Consider the following 14,584-nt stretch of genomic DNA (forward strand, 5'->3'; position numbering starts at 1 on the left):
CTCCACCATCCCTCTGACCCTCCTTTTAGCATGTAAAAAAAACAATCCAACCAACAATTACTACCAAATTTGCTTGTTCAACCTAAATGCATCACTGCCTTGGCCAAATTCAATTTCATTTATCATTTTAGTTATGTCAATTTCACGCTCATTTGTTCAACTACTTTTTGTTTAGCTTTTAGGTTTTTTTCTTACTTATATTTGCTTGGATGTCACTTAAAAGAAGCGTAATCCTTCTTTTGAATTTACTATTATTAGAGGGAGGAGAAGAGTTCGAAACTATTATAATAATTTAGAGAAGGGGAAAAGTTTTAAACCCAAGATACATAGATAGAAACACAACACCCTATTCATTAGAATATTAGACCACATGCAAAGAAACGTAAATAAACCGTAAGGACGTGTTTGCGTATTTAGAATCATAGTCGGAAAGAGTAAGATTGATTGAATAGGAGTTTGGAATTGAATTGAGCAAGAAGCAAAATTAAGAATGTCCCTCATACTTTCTGATTATTGATTCTCGTACTCTTATGCAAGATTGCAAATTAAACTCAAAATGAGTTGTGAGAATTGACAAGTGCTATGTCTTTTTCAACATATTCTTTTGATACTAGAATGAGAAATACTGCTAACTAGATCATGATTTAATTGAAAAGAGAAGTAAAATGAAAATTCAAACTAGAGATATTCTTTTAATATTAGACAGAGAAAATCAGTCCTACCTTTAGTTATAATATTTTCAATGGAGATGTCAAAAGAAAAATTCAAATATTAATTTGATGGCTAATGTGGCAATGTCAAATTTCCTCCTCCTCCAACCCATATGTTTTATTGTTTTAAATGATATTTGTAGGACCAATTTTTTTTTTTTAAATCAATTAATAAATTTTCAAGATCTATAATTGGTGCATTAATGAGACCCACACAATAAAATAATTAAAAAATTATTTAACATTACATTTTCTCATAGGATTGACATATCGGTTGGAGTTTATTCTTATATTCAAATTTAATTACATGACATCCCACTTAGGATTTAACATCTTAGAAGACGGTTACTTGGTCAAATCACCTGATTTGAACTCTTTTGGATATTGACAAATATTTCAAATGTTTATGCATTGGAGTCATTTTCTTCTCCCATATCATCATAGTTTAGTCTGCCATTTTCTCCTAATAGATAATTGCATTATAACCTAATTTGTTTGAGCAAATAGAATTTGGAAATTTCACTATAGGAATTATACTACATGCACAGAAATAACAACTAAAATTCCACAGAAACTACAAAAAATCATTTTCATGACACATTAAAAATTGAAATACGCACAAATAGAGAATACAATAAAATCTTGATAAATGAATGTTCGATGAAATAATAAATTCTTTTGATCCCGACCGAGACCAATGTACTAAAGTACATTTTAAGGTCCAACGAATATATAAATTAATAGTTGACAAAATACATAAATGAAATAACACATAAATATTCATAATACATATCTAGGAATTTTTTTACTTTAACAACTTCTATTTTCTCAATTCAACTCTTTCTCAAAATATGCTTCTAAAATACATTATATCTTCTAGGGCATTAAGTTTGAAAAACACTTGATCTTTTAGTTCTTAAATTACTTAGAAGTTTGAAGTCATATACTCTTGAGACTAGGCATGCTTATAATTGTTGTTTTTATAAGATACATGTATTTTTGTTTAAAAAATAATTGTAATAAAAGAACAAAACAAAAAATATTTTTAAATTAATAAATATTCACAAGTAGCCCCTTACCACAGTGATGGAAATGAGTTAAATCTTACATGACGGCGTGAGTTTGAATTCCTATCGATGACAAATCTAACATTTAATCTAACAAAATTTATCATTTAACAAAAATAATAATAATAAATATTCATTTGCTGATAAATTAATAAATTATTCATTTATTGATATAACAATAACTTTTCAAATATAATAATTTTTCTTAGTTTCAAGAATATTCAATTATAGAGATTTTACTGTATATACCGCAGCACTTGCCATGAATGATTGATTGATTGTTGGGTCTGGCAAAACCTAAGCGTGGACAAGGCATGTAAATTTTTTCAATACATGCTGACATATATTCCCAATCTAGTATGGGAATCTCGATCAATATATAATATCCAATGTTTGGTTCAAGGAAAATAACAGATAAAAAACAGTTTGTCTAAAGCTATATATGGTACGTTCATCATTTTCTACCCCGGTATGAGGTTAGGTAAAGGCTTCTCTTAGGTTTGGCCATTGTCGAGGGGAAACAGACATTTCTTAATTACCATGCTATGAGCATTATAAATCAATATATAGAGGAGACTCGAACACTATAATATTTTGTGTGTATGAGTAAACGCAATGAATCATTTGAGTTAATTACAAACCTTTTTACTCATGAGATGTAGACGTATTTGTGTTGTAAAGTGTCATTACTCGTAGGTTTGACAATTTTTTGCATGACCAGTTAACCCGACAGGAAACAATACAAAAATAATGAGTCCCGGGTCAATCCGTTAACTACTCGGGTCGTTATCGAGTCATCTATTAAGATAATAGGTTTGACATGACACGACTCGTTACGCTAACGACACAAACACAACTCGTTTGCCAAATCTAATTACTTGTTAAGTTCTTTTAAAAAAAAAAATTGGTGCAGGGCTAGCCGTTAAATTCAGCAAACCTTAATTTGAGTTATCAACTACAGTACTCGCAAACCCTAGATTTGGGTGAAAACGCTGCCAAGTTGTCCATTTATGACCATGATTTTGACATTTGTGAGTAGATGAATTCATTTGATAAGAACTAGCTAATATATAAACAAGAGAAATCACCCCATTTTTGAGCTCATCAGACTCCCAGCTCAGCACATTTACGAGGGATAAAATTAACCAAAAAATCAACATGAACAAAAGGAAAATTAACATAAAGGGGCATCAGCTTTTGGATGAAGAACTTTACTGGCAGTACAGGTTACAAATAAGTCTTTCGAGAAAAAGGAGAAAGAAAAAAAAAACAGCAGTCACGAGTGGGAAGTCTTACACAGATCTGAGAGAATATTTATTCTCTTACTTTCTCAGCCAACAACATATAAAACAACGAAACTGATGACTGATGACTGCCAACAGCATATTTCTGTATTTTCTGCCTTCACAGAATAAGTAACAGCTGCAGGCAATTATAACAAAAATAAATAATAAATAGAATTTTATTTTTATTTATTTCCTACTGAATAAAAACAACATATATGAATGTCACTGCTAATTAATATTTCTGAATTTCTACTTTTTTTACAACCCTGCTTGGAGGAACACCAGCAAAAGAGTCCTAGCTTTCATGGAAGACTTTGCTATGGTGGGCTTGTAGTTTGAGGTAATTGTGGAACAGCTCAGGAGGGATAGACAAGGAAGGAGAAGATGAATTGGGCGGTAACGATGAGGAACAAAGGCCAAGCTCTATATCGGTTAATTCCGATGCAGAACTTGGGGCGAAATGCAAAACAAAGACAACAGACCTGGCATGACATCTTACAAGGTCAAGAAAAGGTCTTACAAGGTCAAGAAAAAGGGAAGGGATCGATGCGAAAGTAGTAGAAGATGAAAGGATATGGTCGTGACGGATGTAGACGAAAAAAAAAAGCTCAGCTAGGATAGCACCAAATCCACATCAAGCACCTCCTCCCTCTAACACCACCACAAAGCTCGTCCCAAAATCAAAGCTCCCGTTTTGGTCTTCGCTTTTTTGAAAGCCTGCGAAAACTCACGTACAACAGATCCCATCAAAACTTGAAAGTTAATGCGTGACGTTTTATATATTAGCACAAGATATACAATATATGAAAATGTTTTAGCGTTTTCATACCTTGGATTGGAAATTTGTGTCTAGCTTTCATGTTTGAAGAGAGCTTTTGAGAATCCCACATCGACAGAAAGAAGAGCGGAGAAAAAAGGGGAATTTTTGTGTGGAATAAAAGTGAAGGGGTAGTGGCGAGGTTTTATAGTGGGCGCAGAGAGAGAGGACGGGCAGTGGGCCGCCTTAATGGACCTGACAGCGACAAGTCCAAGGCCCAGAAAGAATGTAAATGCTAAATGGACTGGGTGACGTCAGCACAAAGTTGGCCAGCGCCGAACCCCACGTTAAAAAAGGTAAAAGGGCAAGTAAATAACGGTCGGTCAATAAGCCAAAATGTGCTTTACCCTCCGAATAATTATTTCGAAGAAGTCTTTCTAAATTCACTTATTATTCGATTTACAGGATTATGTGTTTATGATTAGAATTGTTTATATTAAAAATTATTTAAAAAAATATATTTAATAAGTTCAAAATTGAGATTGTTTAGCCTAGGGCTAGGCACTGGCCAGGCCAGACCAGACCCAAATTTGGAGGAACAGGACCCTACCCGTTTTAAAATGTAATGAGGCGGGCCGGGCTAGGTAGAGGGATTTTGAGTTTGGGAACCGGACCTAACCCGACCGGTTTGAAACGGACTAGTTAGGGACGGGTCCACGGGTAGAAGAAGAAGCGCTGCTTGGGAATTGGAACTTAATGTTAGCCTTGTTTCTGTAGTCTCGCTTAATACCAATCTAAAGCAAGAGACTAGCTAACGAGGTTTAGCGAAGGGTGGAGTGCCCTGTGATGGGTGGTGCAGGTGTCTGGGTTCTCTAAGTTTAAGGTGTTGTCGAGGACTCGAGGAGGACAATCGAGGTTGCTGGGCCGTCGTGGTGGTCGGCATGGCTTAGATTCGCAACGGCGGTGGTGTCGGAATGCTGGAGGAGATGACTGACGGAGAGTGACGGAGTGTGGGTGGAACCATGGAGGGGAAGGGATGAATGACGGCGAGAGAGAATCGAGTTCGAGGGCATTGTGACATAGTCGAGCTCGACTACTCGAGGAGACCTAGGTCCTAGGGTAAAACTAATGGTTTAGATTAGATGGTAGCTTTCAATCTCATCCATCCATTGCAATTACAAAAGGGTCGGTCTAGGCCATTTTTCTATACATTTGGACCCGCCTGCCCTGCCCCTAAAATTTCAAAGCCCCGGCCGGCCCCGCCCCATTTCTCTTATGAAAAAAATTGGAACCGGCCCGTACCCACCCCGAACCTTGATTACCCGCCCCGACCCGCAGTTCCTATATCCGTTTGCCCACCCCTAGTTTAGCCAATTAATTATAGCAATAGATAAATGGTTCGTAATATTTTTATCAAATTCGTCATATATTTTTATACAATTCCATACCAAACGATCTAATTAATTTATAAAAATATATATATTTTTTTTTACATGGTGATTTAAAATATTACTAATTTCCATCCTAAATAGTAAATATGAAGTTTTCAAGCGAGTCAATAGTAAATTGAAGATAACTGTTCCTTGTTTATTCCTTATTAATTACCCCCGCTATTCCCAGTTTAATGGTTTATGCATGGAGTCATGACCGTACCCAAAGAGATTTTTCAATGTAACCGTCATATGAGGTGGTACACCACATGTCTCAATATAAATGGTGGGTTATGTGTGTTAAAAGGTTATAACTTAAAAATTAAAATTTTTCATCACTTATATAAAAACACGTGATGTACCATCTGTATTCCCGTCATAACTAAAAATTTCTCATATCCAGAGGCCAGAGGGACCATGAGCTCTCCATGGTCCACGTGGCAGGTTCTGGACCGTTGGGTCCACGGAAGAGTCTCCAGAATTTTACACAGAGTACGGCGGACACCATTGTAACCCAAAAATAATAATTTGTTTTATTTTATTTTTAACAAACAGCCTTAACATTGTCTAATTTACTATGAAATCACCAAAAGGTCCAAACTAATACTAATTTACTAGTTACAATGATCCTTGCGCAGCCTACAATGCATCAAGTGTGGATAGAGAATTAGATTTCTATGCATATACTCTAGTTCCATTTTACATTTGTACATCAAATTATTGAACAGTGTTATGTCCCCCATCAATCTTATTTTAGTACTTTGTAATAAGACTGGTGAGAAGCATCAAACAGGTAGGACATAACCATGTCCAATACCATAAAAGAAGTTAAGGTTTTCTTGTGGTAATGCAGAGTGTTGTCTAATCTAAAAGTAATATGGGACCTTACATGTTCTTATAAGTAACTGAGCTACTATCATTATTACCGATTGATTTTATTATGGAACCTCAAATTCCTTCATACTATCAGAGCAGGTATATCCACATGCGATAGCCCACTACTGACCACACATGCTTTATATCAACTAATATACACTGTCCACATGTTTGGTTTGCGTATTGTCACATGCAAGATGGCGATTGAGGACATAGAATGTTGTCCTCGGAAAGTTTTAGTGGTGAACTCACAAGCTTAACACAAGTGGCATCAGCTGGACTAGGTGATGATAGTAATTAGGTTCAAACACTATCAAGAGAGGAAGTCTTTGCGGCCATTAGATTTGCCCCTAAAACTCCAATTAGTGGCGGAAAATTAGCTAGAAGCGCCTCTAGAAGCATGAGGAGCGGAAGTTAGGATGTAGGGTATTCTATATACAGCATGGTTACATACACATAAGTGCATATATAATTGATGCAAGAGCCATCTCCAGCTTCTTGCATAAAAACAGCACAAGAGATGGGGAACAGAGAATCTGGGTAACTGCAAGAAACCTTAAATCGACAGTTTTATATTGGACTTCACTTCAAATACAGATCATATAAAATTGAGATCTGTTGGAAATGGAACCTCAAGGGCGTGCGGGGAAGGGGGAGCATTACAATCACAGTCTCCCAAGAAATGGTCAAAGTAAAAGAGAAGCGATCACCTTCCCTAGTATTCCTTGGCCTGCGTTCTTCAATATTTTATTTTGTTAAAATTAATTAATTAATAAACATTTGATCACAAGGTTTGACTCTTCAGAGCCTTCAGAAATCTCCTTCATTTTACTGGCTTGTTTGCTTCTAAAGCTGGCGGCAACTATGAGTCTATGTGCCACATTAGGAGATTGTACCACTGTAAAAAGCACAGCAGGCACTGAATTTGACTTGGTTCATACGTGTAGAAAACAAAAGATAATATTTACAACTTAATTAAAGTCTTAAAACTTTGATTTGATTTGGTCACAAGTGCCACATATCAAAATTTGTGATCAGAAATTACGTGCATGCCCGCCTGTGGCCGGCATAAAATTCTGAGCTCGGACAACACTAATCAGTAAATTTTATGTATCATAAATTCCTAGTGTGAACCTAGAAGTATTTTGTGAGCTGCCTCAAATTATTGTGGCCTCTAAAAGGCGGCAGATTCTTGTCATTTCCGCTTTCACCTTGTCTCAATCTCATGATGCCGTTCACTCTAATTGGCTGTTTTAATTTAATCTTATTTACTTAGTCACTGTCCTCAGTAACTCAGTCTGCATATTTTAATTTAAGCACTTTGAGCGTTGAATGAGATTATATGCATGTTTAGTAGTGTTTCTCGCTTATGTAGAAAAATGTTTATGCTCGTGAGCATTTTGGCCAAAAAAAAAAACACTTTTATTTGAAACATATATAAGTTTTAATAAAAATTTCAAATTCTAGAAGAAAAAACACATGATCTCTAGAAAAGTACTGAAAAAATGCAATTATAATTCAGAAACACCTTTAGTGCCATACAACTTAGGAAGAAGCACATGTTTGAGAGTGGTTTTTTGCTTATGTAGAAAACACTTAAAATACTTTTGTTTGAAGCACAATACAATTTTTTTACAATTTTCAAGTTCTTGAATATAAAAAAGCACATAATCTCCAGAAAGCACTGAGAAACTCAATTATTATAACCCAGAACAGCATTAATGCCAAACAACCCGGGAAGCACAACATTTTTTATATTTCATGGAAGCACTTTTCACAATTCCAAAATCACTCCCAAACATGCCCTACACTAAGTTAGGCACATTGAATTTATTAGTACATGAATGGATGTACCAAACATGCATGTGGCCTAACATATTACTGAACTGAAGATCATAAACATCCCCTCGGTATCCTCCATTTTTTCACTGCAGTAGACACCACCACTTTTTCTTACTCAATCTGTACGTAAAAATGAGTAAAAACAATCAATGGAGCAGCTGCAAACGCAATATAATTTGCCATCGAGAACTGAAAGATGAGGCACCAACAGCTTGGTTTGTCTTTGTACAGATGGGGAAGGTGGACGTGACCTATGCATGCATCGCTGGATCGACCTATACAGCTCATACTACAATATACGAATGAGTGAAGTTAAATTAGGGTTTTGCATGTACGACGTAGTGTACATGCAGGCAAAGGAATCACAGGAAATACTAGGAAGCAGACCAGTGGCGTAACGAGGATTTTCAAATAATGGGGTCATGATTTCGACAAATAAAATTGCACTGTACCATTTCGTTGAGCACCTAGTAAAAACATAAAGACATAAGCTTTATTGGTTCTAATTTCCATTTAAGGTTTTGATATAAAGGCCCCCAACCAGCGTGGTAGCCAAGATTTTCAAATAATGGGATCATGATTTCGACAAAAAAAAAAAAAAACTGCAGTGTACTATTTCGTTGAGCACCTAATAAAAATATGTCAATTCTTGCCAACTTCTGCTTAAGGCTTATGTCAACATATGTTAACAATTACTATGATACGCAGAGGCTTGTCAAGGGTGGCTACAAGAAACTGTAGAGTAATGTTGAAGACTGTCAAGGCTTGTCAACTGTGGCATTTCATTCGAGCATTTCGTACGCACAACAGAGTCGGATACAAGAAGAGAGAAAAGGAAGACAAGATAGAAAAAAATAGAAGAAGAAGTAGAAGAATGAGGTTGTAATTTAGTTTGTCCTAACTGTTTATAGGATCAAATAAAATACACATGCAAATATATATCGGGTTTTAAAGTTGTTGGGATCATGAACAATCAATGACCCCAAGTTGACTCCGCCGGTGAAGCAGACATACATGCATAGTTGGCGTGAGGTGATTTGATAGAATTTATTTATTTACTTTTTTTTTTTTTATGCATTACCAAATGAGGAAACCAATCATGTCGATTTTTGGGATAAAGGGAAAGAGCTTCAGGACATGTCCAACGTAGAGGAGCTGTTTGGGTTTATATCCTTGTTTTATTTATTTATTTTTCTTTCTATTCTTCTTCCCGTTTGGTTCTTGGTGGTTTAGGGAAGAAGGAAAGGAACAAAACAGACCTGCAAAGACACGGAGATAGTGAGTGTGCATGTGTGTGAATTATTTGAATTTGGGCCTCGTGGACAGGACCACCTATGATTTTTAGGTACAAGAGTAACACCCATTTAGGAAATATGGAAAATTAACAAAAATTTGGACAACGAATAGAATTTTAACCAACCAATATAACTTTTCATAATTCTAACCAAAACTTGATATAAAAATAATACAATGTCCTTTCTTAACTTAAATAATTACAAAGCTTTATCTTTTCCAAGGGTTGACGGCCATCTAAAAGCTTTTGCGGTTCTTTTATTTTCGTATGCCATATTTACTTAAAAGTTGTTTGATCCTAATTTCTTTTCCCCTCACATTTATCTGTTGTTAGCACAAAATATCAATACATTCTTTCCAAATTGCCTGTTAATTGTTGTACCAATATATAGATCTAGCTGCTCTGATTATGATAAGTTTGAATCAATGTGCTTTCTGTTTGTATTTCGTTCTGTTTTGTATGTTTATGGCACATAATTGTAAAACAGTTATTGCACTTATGGTGTGTTTAAGAATTGAGAAGCGAGGGCTTTGCTGGTTGGTTATGCTTCAGTTTTCTACCCTGAATATTGATGATATAACTGAATTTGTTAAGAAATGTGGAGCTTCTAATGCCAAAAATTGGTTTTCATCTTGTTGCAGAAGTTGGTGTTCATTTTGCCGTCGAGATTGCTTGGGTCATTGCCATTTGTGGTGGCGATGGTCTTCATCATTGTTGAGCCGCTTTGGCGACGAACGCTTCTGTGAAGGCATTGATGTAGTATATTGCATACAAAACCAATAGAAAAACTTAGATACAGATCGATGAAAACACGCACAAACAGAGAGAGAGAGAGATCATTCAGTGGTTGTGGTCCGGGTGTCAAAACATTGAAAGACTGCACATTGGAAAAAATATAATTTCATAATTATTTTAGTTAAAAAAAGGTATTGTAGTATTTTTCATGTCAAATTTTGTATACGATAATGAAAGTTATAATGGTTGGTAAAAATTTTATACATGGCCCAAATTTTGGCTAGTGTATAAATTTCCCCATCCATTTCTTTTTTGCTAGTGCAAGCTCCCACTCATGAAATACTATTAAAAATAAGCATTACTTAGTTTTGTTTGACACGTTTACTAATCTGTAATCCAAATCAAAAGAACAAGTTAGATTCTGATTACATATTATTTTTGTGATTATTAATTAAGGAGGAATTAAGGATTTCCACACAAAATAAGGAACTCAACTTTTAATTATAGAGAAATACTCTTTGGGGTGTTGTATTCTGATTCCTAGAAAACAAGTAATTAATAAGAAATTCATCATTTTTTTACCTATTAGGTCTTCACATTATTTTTAAAATTTCAAGTTTGTCCATTATTTCTAAAATTTAGTAATCAAATTCGTTTCCTTCCTGATTCATGTGAACTAATAAAACTTATACAGAATTAGTATCATTCTTATTCTATTTTTAGATTGTTCAGTAAACAACTTTAAAAAGAATCTATATTCTAACTCCTCATCAATCTAGTTCCTCCTCAATCAATTCAATTTTGATTACAGAGTAGTAAATATGAATTTCCATTACAGATTAGTAAATATATTATAATATAGCTAAGAAGTCATTTCCTCTTACAACTTAACAAACATATATTGACATTACGTATGAAAACAACAAAATGAAAATTTTATACACATGTGTCAAACTGTAACAACAAAACATGTATTGATAAAACTTGTATCTTATAATTTTACAAAAATTATGTTTAGACATACAAAACTAACACACTTTCTAATAAAGATGAGTCTGGAAGTATAGCTCCATTCACACGTGTCCCCGCATTGATTCATTGCTTTCAAAATTTTCAGATATATATATAAGCCAATTGTTATAAACCAACAAATGTCTATTTGATTTTCTCTACACTTATAATTAAGTTGAGGTTGCCACTTATACTACGGTGTAGTGGTATTCCTTTTCATTTGTAAGTGAGAGGTTTTAGATTCGATTTTCGAAAAGTGCGAAGTTGAACCACATTATTATGGCAAGCTCATTGTAAGGCTTAGCTTACTTCCCCACTCCTCCACCTCCTTAGTACAGATACTATCGTTTGTTCAAAAAAAAAAAATTAGTTGACGTTGGTACTCAATATTTAATTAACACCTTGACGTTTTGAAAGAGAACACCATCACACCCTGCCTGCATCCCTAAGATATACAATTATAAGAATTTAAAAAAACATGGGCTGGCCCTTAATGGGCTTTTCCACAGCTTGTAACTGGGCAAGCTTGGTCCATCACCTTCATGTTGAGAACCAAAGGCCCAATAACACAACCCACACCGTTAACGTTGTATACCACGTGGACGGCACCTGCCGTAACAATAAGCTTTTGATTTCATATCTAACGGAACAGCCACTACTTAGTTAAATAATGCTCAGTCAGAGCTTGGGCTGTTTCAATCAGAAATGGCGGTAGTGCCTCTGTTCGTCACGGCGACGAAGCTCGCCAGACTACTAGTGACTCTCACAGTCGCTGCCAATGCCTACTCTTACGGAAAGAATGAGGCTCGGCTCTGTTATATTACAGGTGAAGTTTGAGTGAAGAACAAACTCCTCAAAACGAACCAAGATAGTCCAACAGATAATACAATCATTGTAAACTAAAACATATTAATCAAATTCAAACACATTCAACAGCCAAAGGATTGGACTGTTGAGAGCTTTCAGCCGAGCCTCCAACAACTTGACCATCGCATCTGACCTTGACAGTTGGTTCTGGCGGGAGATTGCAATTTCAAATTCGGTTTCTCAGTAATCACATGCTATCATTTTTCTTTGTTGATATCTTCTGTATGCCTACCTATTGTGCGGGTTCTTGACCTAGTGGTCATCCTGAAATGCTGGAGGCTGCCACTTCTGCTCTACCTAGCGGTGTTTTCCAACAGGCCATGCATTGGATGGCCATTGCACACACAAAGGTCTATGAATATATTCATGAACAAAGGTTTCTCTGCCTCATTTAAGCTCTGGAAAAGAAGATCTGTTTGAAGTAAAACATGTGCGATTTGCGTTTAATAATTACTTCAGTGAACTTTATGTTTTAACTTTTTGAGGTCCTCATCAAAACCAGTAGTTGGCGTGGCGCACCATGTCTAATTTATGCGGCCATATGGTCCCTTCGATGTTGCTGCTGTTTCACTGGCTAACTCCTTGACTCTCCACTCATATGTGGATAGTGTTTCTGACAAGCTGGATTTCTTAGGACTCTCCACTCATATGTGGATAGTGTTTCTGACAAGCTGGATTTCTTAGGCAAAAACTACTACGGACAGGTTTCCTCACCCCTCTGAGTTCTAACCAAGTAAACTGGCACCCTCCTGCTCCTATATATAGAGTAACAAAGTTTACTATAACATTAATCTTCTGCCCTTCGGGAAGTGGTGTGTGGTGCTGGACAGAAGCTAGTAGAGACTGATGAGTTTAGTGAATCTGGACGTGGGGTATATCCAGATGGCTTGTACCGCGTGCTTCTTCAGTTTCATGAAAAACATAAACATCTTAATGTACCCTTCATGATTACTGAAAATGGGGTAGCCGATGAACAAATTTGATCCGTCGGCCATATCTACTAGAGCATTTACTTGCTGTTTATGCAGCCAAGATCAAGGTTTGATTCTCCACTGCACTTTTCAGAATTTTTTTTAAAATAAATTATACCTTAATTTGGTGATGGTCGGTGTTATAAGTGCCTATGGTTTGATACTTTGATTTATAGGGTGTCCCTGCGCTTGGCTACCTGTTTTGGATTATTTCTGATAACTGGGAGTGGGCGGCTGGGAATGGTCCCAAGTTTGGACTTGTAGCAGTTGACCATATGCCAATAATCTTTCCCGGATTCCACGTCCTTCTTACCATCTATTTACTAAGGTTAATGTTTTTTTCTTGTCCTTGCTCATGTTTTCTTTCCATGTTCTGCTTCTTTCTCCCTAATACAGCCGCAGTTGTACTATTTGTTAAAAGTTTTGGCGACTGTTTTCACTTCAGGTGGCGACAACAGGTAAAATTACACGAGATGATCGGGCACAGGCTTGGAGTGACATCAATCAAGCTGCTAAAGCCCATTTATCGGGAAGTTAATAGGCACGGTTTGATGTATGCAGGTAAACGATGAGACTTAGTATTCTTGTAGGTCCAAATTATTCAGCATCTTCCACAGGTACTACGTATTGATTTAAGAGCAGGTTTCACCATGCAACAAGGTCAGCCCCCAGATGAGATAACCTGTAGGCTAGATTCATAGGTCAGTGAAGCCACCGTAAAAATATAGGGCTACCGTTGACGAGTGAAGCTCCCTCGGGTTCTAACAGAACTCAGGTGGTCACTTGGAAATGAACCCTCCTACACAATATAATACTGCAATTGTTAAGAACCTTCAAACCTTCCTGTGCAAGCAGAAGTTGACTTATCTTTTGCGTTTATTTTTTATTTTTTATTTTTTATTAATCAGAATTGTTATTAGCACTTCAATATATCGTCCTTCATCATATTCCTTTGGTTAATGGATCACATTTTTGTCCTTCTTCGTATTATGATAACAAGAGGCCTTGATGAACCGATAGAGCTGCCCTATACTGAAAGAGATTGGCGATTTGGACACTAGGAGATGGAAGGTCTCTAGGACCCCCTAAGTCTCTTTTCAAGATTTATTCTCCAACCTTTCTCCTCCCTCAAATGGAAACCTAACAAGGAGAAATCATATACCTGTAAGGACAAAGTAACAAGCCTGGTGCAATGAAAGAGTATCCTTTGTGATTATCCTTAGTTTTGGTTCAACGTTGTAATCTCACCAACTTTTCATAATTTGGTCATGTATAATGTCTCAAATGAATAGTGGAGATCACTGATTACATTAGACAATATTTGTAAATAAGAGTCTTTGCGGTTAGCCCTAGTGCTGGAGAAATTCTGAGGTCCGACACCTGAATCATGTGTCCATGTGGACCTCAGACACACAAAAAGAAGACCACATAACCCCTACTCGAGCCCTACTTAATTTGTCATGCTAATCCTACCCCATTTTAGTCCCACTTTTCCTCTCTCACTGACCCCAATTCGGTTTCCCTACCCAAGAACTTCTCTAAGTAGTGAGGGAGAGTGGGATATTGGGTTGGGACCGTGAGAGATTCCATGTTTGATTCCTTACAATATAACAAAAGAAAAAAACCTTGTGTACCTCAATGCAAGTTTCTTATGATGGGCTACTATTCTTCAGGCCCATTGTTCATATCCTTATCATCTAGATTAGAAATGCTAGTATCCAATTTACGGATGGGAAAT

General features: G+C 36.2%; 1 long non-coding RNA gene and 1 pseudogene across 1 annotated transcript; one reads left to right on the plus strand and one right to left on the minus strand.

The window, feature by feature from the left end:
- Positions 1 to 3,279: 3,279 nt before the first annotated feature.
- On the minus strand, positions 3,280 to 3,999 carry LOC137736994 (uncharacterized). Its single transcript, XR_011068813.1, has 2 exons — positions 3,893 to 3,999; positions 3,280 to 3,780 (listed from the first exon to the last, which is right to left on the minus strand). It is a non-coding gene; the product is annotated as an uncharacterized lncRNA (long non-coding RNA).
- Positions 4,000 to 11,713: 7,714 nt separating this feature from the next.
- LOC137736213 (beta-glucosidase-like SFR2, chloroplastic) lies at positions 11,714 to 14,042 on the plus strand (annotated as a pseudogene).
- The last annotated feature ends 542 nt before the right edge of the window (positions 14,043 to 14,584 follow it).

Source organism: Pyrus communis, chromosome 6 (assembly GCF_963583255.1).
Source record: "Pyrus communis chromosome 6, drPyrComm1.1, whole genome shotgun sequence".
NCBI classification, from domain to species: Eukaryota; Viridiplantae; Streptophyta; class Magnoliopsida; order Rosales; family Rosaceae; genus Pyrus; species Pyrus communis.